Source organism: Helianthus annuus, chromosome 6, assembly GCF_002127325.2.
Source record: "Helianthus annuus cultivar XRQ/B chromosome 6, HanXRQr2.0-SUNRISE, whole genome shotgun sequence".
NCBI classification, from domain to species: domain Eukaryota; kingdom Viridiplantae; phylum Streptophyta; class Magnoliopsida; order Asterales; family Asteraceae; genus Helianthus; species Helianthus annuus.
Genome location: NC_035438.2, coordinates 112,041,690 through 112,047,818, shown reverse-complemented (window position 1 = coordinate 112,047,818; position 6,129 = coordinate 112,041,690). Strand labels below are relative to the sequence as shown.

At 31.7% G+C, this 6,129-nt stretch overlaps 1 long non-coding RNA gene across 1 annotated transcript; it reads left to right on the top strand.

Moving 5' to 3' along the window:
- The first annotated feature begins 597 nt into the window (after positions 1–597).
- Positions 598–5,312, top strand: LOC110925578. Its single transcript, XR_002584577.2, has 3 exons — positions 598–792; positions 4,631–4,686; positions 5,167–5,312. It is a non-coding gene; the product is annotated as an uncharacterized LOC110925578 (long non-coding RNA).
- The last annotated feature ends 817 nt before the right edge of the window (positions 5,313–6,129 follow it).

The following is a 6,129-nucleotide window of genomic DNA, read 5'->3' as shown; positions in this document are numbered from 1 at the left end:
GAAACATAAGCTCCCGGTGTCACGCCGCAACTTGTACACATCCGAGCCATTAGGCGAACAAACTATTTTTCCGCCATCTAAACGCCTAAACGAATCATCTAGGGAACTAGTTAGCGGTATTTTGGTGTCATAAACGCCTTAAATAAACACCATACTATTGATGGTAGAATAAAACCATCGCTCCCTGTATGATATAACACCTTTTATATAACACCCGATATCGAACCGACGAGCGAACTAGTGGCATTTTTTTTACCAACCAAAACCTATACCCACTAAACTAATAAACTAGTTAGACTATATTTATAATCCTAAACTATCATTATCACACTAATTAAACTAATTAGCATAATGGCTAAAATATCTACAAAATTATCCAATTTTTGCACATGCTTTATATGTTAGAAAAAAAAAATCAACTAACCATACCTTGTACCTCCCATCGGCCATACTCATTTCCAATCACCTAAAGATATGATGATGCAAAAAGCATGGTATGTTAAGATATGATTTTGACCATGAAAGACTTGCTAATTATAACATAACCTTTCACCACCATTTCCTTTAATTTCTTACAACTTTTCAACACACCAAACATCTCTTTTTCTCTCTTGAATTCGGCAGCCTCCAAACACTATCATCCTCACTTTTTCATCCATTTAAACACCTTAAATTACACCATAGTTAGTCATTTTAAATTTGGTTATGGAACTAGCATGCATGGAAAATCATTAGGGCAAACTTTGGAGCTTTTATCTTCTCTTAATCTTCATCTAAACCTTGTGCAAAGTGGTAAGATCATCTAATACTATTTTTTAAGCTTGTTATGTTATGGAGTTTATTAGTGTACATGTTAAATCATCTTGAACAAAATATTAATCGAAGATTAAGACACTAATTTTCACATAAAAATCCTACTAGTGTGCTATATTATGTGTAGATTATGTTGATTTGTGTTAGATGATGCTTATGGTTAAGTTGATTATGTTAAAGTAGGGTGTTTACAAAGATGATCTTGTGTAAATTAGGCTAGTAAGGAGGATCTAAACATTTTTATGTTTAGATCTTAACAAGATCATCATCCATATAATACATGAACTTTATATTAAACTTGAAAATGATTTATGGCCAAAATAACTTTTACAAAAAAAAAAAAAAATTAAACATCATGCTTTACACTATAAAAGTGTTAAAAATGTGTTATCAAGGTGGTTTAAGTGAAGGATCAAGACTCCAAAGTATGTTAAATTTATTTTTCAAGTAAACTTGTTAAAAGATTTAATAAGTGCTATCATTTTCTTTTTCTTGTTAAAAATGTGATTAAGAATATATAAAGTTCAAAAGTTATATGGAAAATTATATATAAAATATTGCTTGAAAAAGTAGTGCTTTGGAACTTGACTTGAAGTTGATTGTGATTATGGGCTTAAACGTGAACCTAATACGTTTTTAAGACGTGGAAAAACCCCATAGTTTAGCGGAAATTATTGCGAAATTTCTAAAAAAAACTAATCACGTTAAAGTATAATTAACGAGGTGATTAACGGGGTTAAAGTGATTAGTGATCTTAATCGTCATTAAGAAAGTTTTAACAAAAAGGTTTAAGTCCTAAACTATGAAGGTTTTTGATAAAACAACTTATATATCTTTATAAGTTAAAAAAAAGAGGTTATTTATTAAATATATATATATTTTTTAGGGAGAAAAAAAATATATGTATATATTTTACAACCTTTTTTATTGTGTGTATGTACTAGAGTTAGGATTCCACTAACTAAATACAAAATACACTACACATAACAAACTCCAAAAACATGGCGACGTAAGAATGTAAAATACATGAGAAAACGAATGCAAGTTATATTACACTTTGACACGAAGCGTGGATAACGGACAATCGGACCTCGGGCGAACCGTACAAATAATATATATATCGACCAAATAATATATATATATATATAACCAACAAAAAAACCGACGCTAAATATCAAATAAACGTCATAGCGGATAAATGCGTCGCCATCGGCAACGGTCACCATATCCACACGACACGGGATGGATACTTATCACGGACGACACGCGAGCATTCCCAACGATAAAATACATGGTAACGACTGCTACGACGAACTCTAAAAATAATACATTTTTAGACATGAAATATATATATATATATATATATATATATATATATATAGGACAAAGATCCGTTAGGAACCACCCCTTATTGCGAGAACCGCGAGAACCAGTGTGAACACAAACAGTAATTCCTAAAAAAATCTAAAAAACACCCAAAAATTTTTTTTTTTATTTTTTTACTATTTTTTTTGAAAAAATCGCTATATTTTGTTAATAAAAAAAATAAAAAAAAATTTCAAAAAAAAAAAAAAAAATTTCGAGGAACAGTTATCCATGCACATGTGCATATACTTTCTCTTTCATCTATCATTCCATCCATAATACACAAGCACATGTGCTGTCATTTCTTTGACAAATTCCGTAATTCATTACATATATTAGACAATTGCACTTTCATTTACACTACCATATGTAATACACTACTTTTTACATTACCAATATTAGAAATGCACATGTGCATTATATGTATCAACATGAAATAAGGTGTTTTGGTACACCACTTTGAATACACTTTCCCTTTCATCTATCATACCATCCATAATACACTACCATTACCTCCTACCATCCATAATACAATACCATTACCTCCTACCATCCATAATACAATACCATTAACAATATTTTCACTTTATTACATGTATGTAAACACCATTTATACCATCCAATCAACATATTACATAAAAAATTGACAACTATAACCAAACCATCAACCACTAGATATAACTAACCAAAAAACATGTATATGGGTCTACTTCTCCATTCAAAATCACAAACTTTTTGTACCAAAACACGTTATATCATGGTTATACCTAATTATGCACATGTGCATTTTGAATATTGGTAATGTAAAAAGTAGTGTATTACTAATGGTATTGTAAATTAAAGTGCAATTGTCTATTCCTGATAATGTATTACCGAATTTGTTGAAGTAATGATACATATGCACATGTGCATGGATAACTGTTACTCGAAAAAAAAAGTTTTTTTTTTTTTTTTTTTTTATGGAACGAAATATAGCGATTTTTTGTTAAAAAATATTAAAAAAAAAAAAATTTTTGAGTGCTTTTTTGATTTTTTTAGATTTTATTTTGTGTTCACATTGGTTCTCGCGGTTCTCGCAATAAGGGTGGTTCTCGCATGAACCTTACCCTATATATATATATATATATATTTCGACAACAAAAATTTCCGAAAGTGTAAAACGAAAATCACCAAGTGTGCACATATACAAGTATATACATATACGAATACGTATAAGATACACTTGTAAAAAAAACATACAAGAATACTTGGCGTGATAATGGGCTAGTAAAAACCCATTTATTTAATAAGTTGGGCTAAGCCCATTAACATGTAAAATGGGCTAAAAACCATTTTATAACTTTAACACATTAAATGGGCTACACCCACTAATACATAATTCATTTGGGCTAGGCCCATTTATACATAAACACTAATAATAAGTACGGTATACCTACACGTATAAATACGGTATACCTACAAGTATCAATACAGTATACCACACGTATAAATATGGTATACCTACATGTATAAATATGGTATACCTACACGTATAAATACGGTACACATACACGTATAAATACGGTATACGTATACATATAAAATACCCAAATACATAGCGACGTACTCAGGTACACTTGTTGAAGCGTACACTCACAAGGGATACCGTACACGTACATTAACATATATACGATGTTAAAAATAAATATTTTTAACAACAATACCTTAAAAAGATATACATATACATATACATATACATATACATATACATATACATATACATATACATATACATATACATATACATATACATATACATATACATATACATATACATATACATATACATATACATATACATATACATATACATATACATATACATATACATATACATATACATATACATATACATATACATATACATATACATATACAAATACATATACATATACATATACATATACATATACATATACATACACATATACATATACATATACATATACATATACATATACATATATATATATATGTGAAACAAATATATACCTAAAACAAACCGATCATACGTATACATGTGAACGGCGTTCACCAAACATAAAAATATATATTTTTGAGGAATATATATTTCATACAACAAACATGCGTCGTGCGCGGCACAAAGACGCTATTGGACTCTGTCCACTTATACTTGTACGACACAAGGACTTATATGGGCTAGACCCACATATACTCGTGCGAAGCACGGATACTTACAAAGGGCGATGCCCATTCTAACACATTATGAACTCAAGAAGTATATATATATATATATATATATATACATTAAATAAACATACGAGACAAATGCCAACATATTTAATATATACAAGGGTTCCAAATACATAACAAATACAATAATGTTCAAGATGAGCAACGTGTACATAAACTAGCATAAACCCAAGTGTCTAATGGGTTAGATCACTTGTAGGTTATTACGCGCAAATTGGATACCCGACTTGCTAGCATACATACGGACGCAAATTCGTGAGTTCATATCCCCCCTTTTCTTTTAAACGTTTTCGGTTTTATAACTCTCGGGGGGGGGGAATACATGTTACTATGGTATGGTTAAGCTACAAAATGAATTAGTAGATCACGTGTGAATAGGCTGATACTTAAAGCACCATTAATCTTGTTTAAGACCACGGAACAAAGGGGGTAGATCTGTCGGGTACAGGGCGAGCCCCACTCACGAGTCCATGTGTGACAACATGGAGTTTCCTTTGTTACCCTCGCCGGGTGGATCGGTACTAAATCGCTTATGGGTTGGTGGCTACCTATGTCGGCACACATATTAATGTCCTAACTACACATTAATGATCAACATGTTCATTTACGCTTTACATACCGGATTTCGATACTTAAACTTTCAAATGCTTTACAGATTTATTTGATGCTTACGAACTTAAAACACATGAATTCGCTCAACTTTTGTTGATGTTTTCAAACTTACTTGTATTTTAGGTAACTAAGTGGATCTTAGTGCAACGAATTATGAAGTTTCAAGTTTACTATGAAGACGATGTCATCCGTATTTTGGAGGGTTTGATCCATATATCCCGTCTTCGAACGGGACATAGGATGCAAAACCTCGTTATTTCAAAAACTTTATTTTGCACAAGTCTTGTTTGTAAAACTTATAAACTTATGTCGTCTTTTGCTACAAAACAACTTATGACTTGTATCTTTACATTACGGAATGGATGAACAACGTGTATGTTTTATATCATATATTTTGTTTACTTACATCGTATGTTGTGGAAACCGATCAAGTCACACTACGCGCTTCCGCCTTTGACACGGGTGTGACAGGTTGGTATCAGAGCTTCGATTGTAGTGAACCAGGATTCCTTCTCGAGTCTAGTCTACAATCACTAGGATCCTTTCATGAAACAGTTTTACAAAATGCATGGTTTTCATTGCATACACAAAGCACAAGATCCACTACCCAAAACATATTTCAAAAGTGAATAAATAAACAATGCAGGGAAATTACTTGGGGGTTAGTCTATGTGGGATAGACTTGATAAGGCTAGATCAATTCGCACAAGCTAAGGTGGATATATTCGATAAATATATTTATATATACATATATATAATAAGTAATGAGATTACTTATTGATATATATATATATACACATACGTATTGTACGGATTATTTTTGCCGAGGTACTATTGCTTCATCTGCTAGTATTGGTAGTTACGAGGACGCACTCGTCCAGACAAGGAAGATGAAGTACTCATCTTGAAGGTGCTCCTCTAGTTGCTATTGTTATGAATTCCCTCTAGTTCTATTTCGTCTAACGTCATATGATTCCGCGAGTAATGATAACGGGCGTTCGCGCGTAGACCATCACGAAGGTCCACTCTATGTTGAAGGTATGTAGACATTAGTGTCCCCTCTCTGACTGACCATCTGCTTTGAAC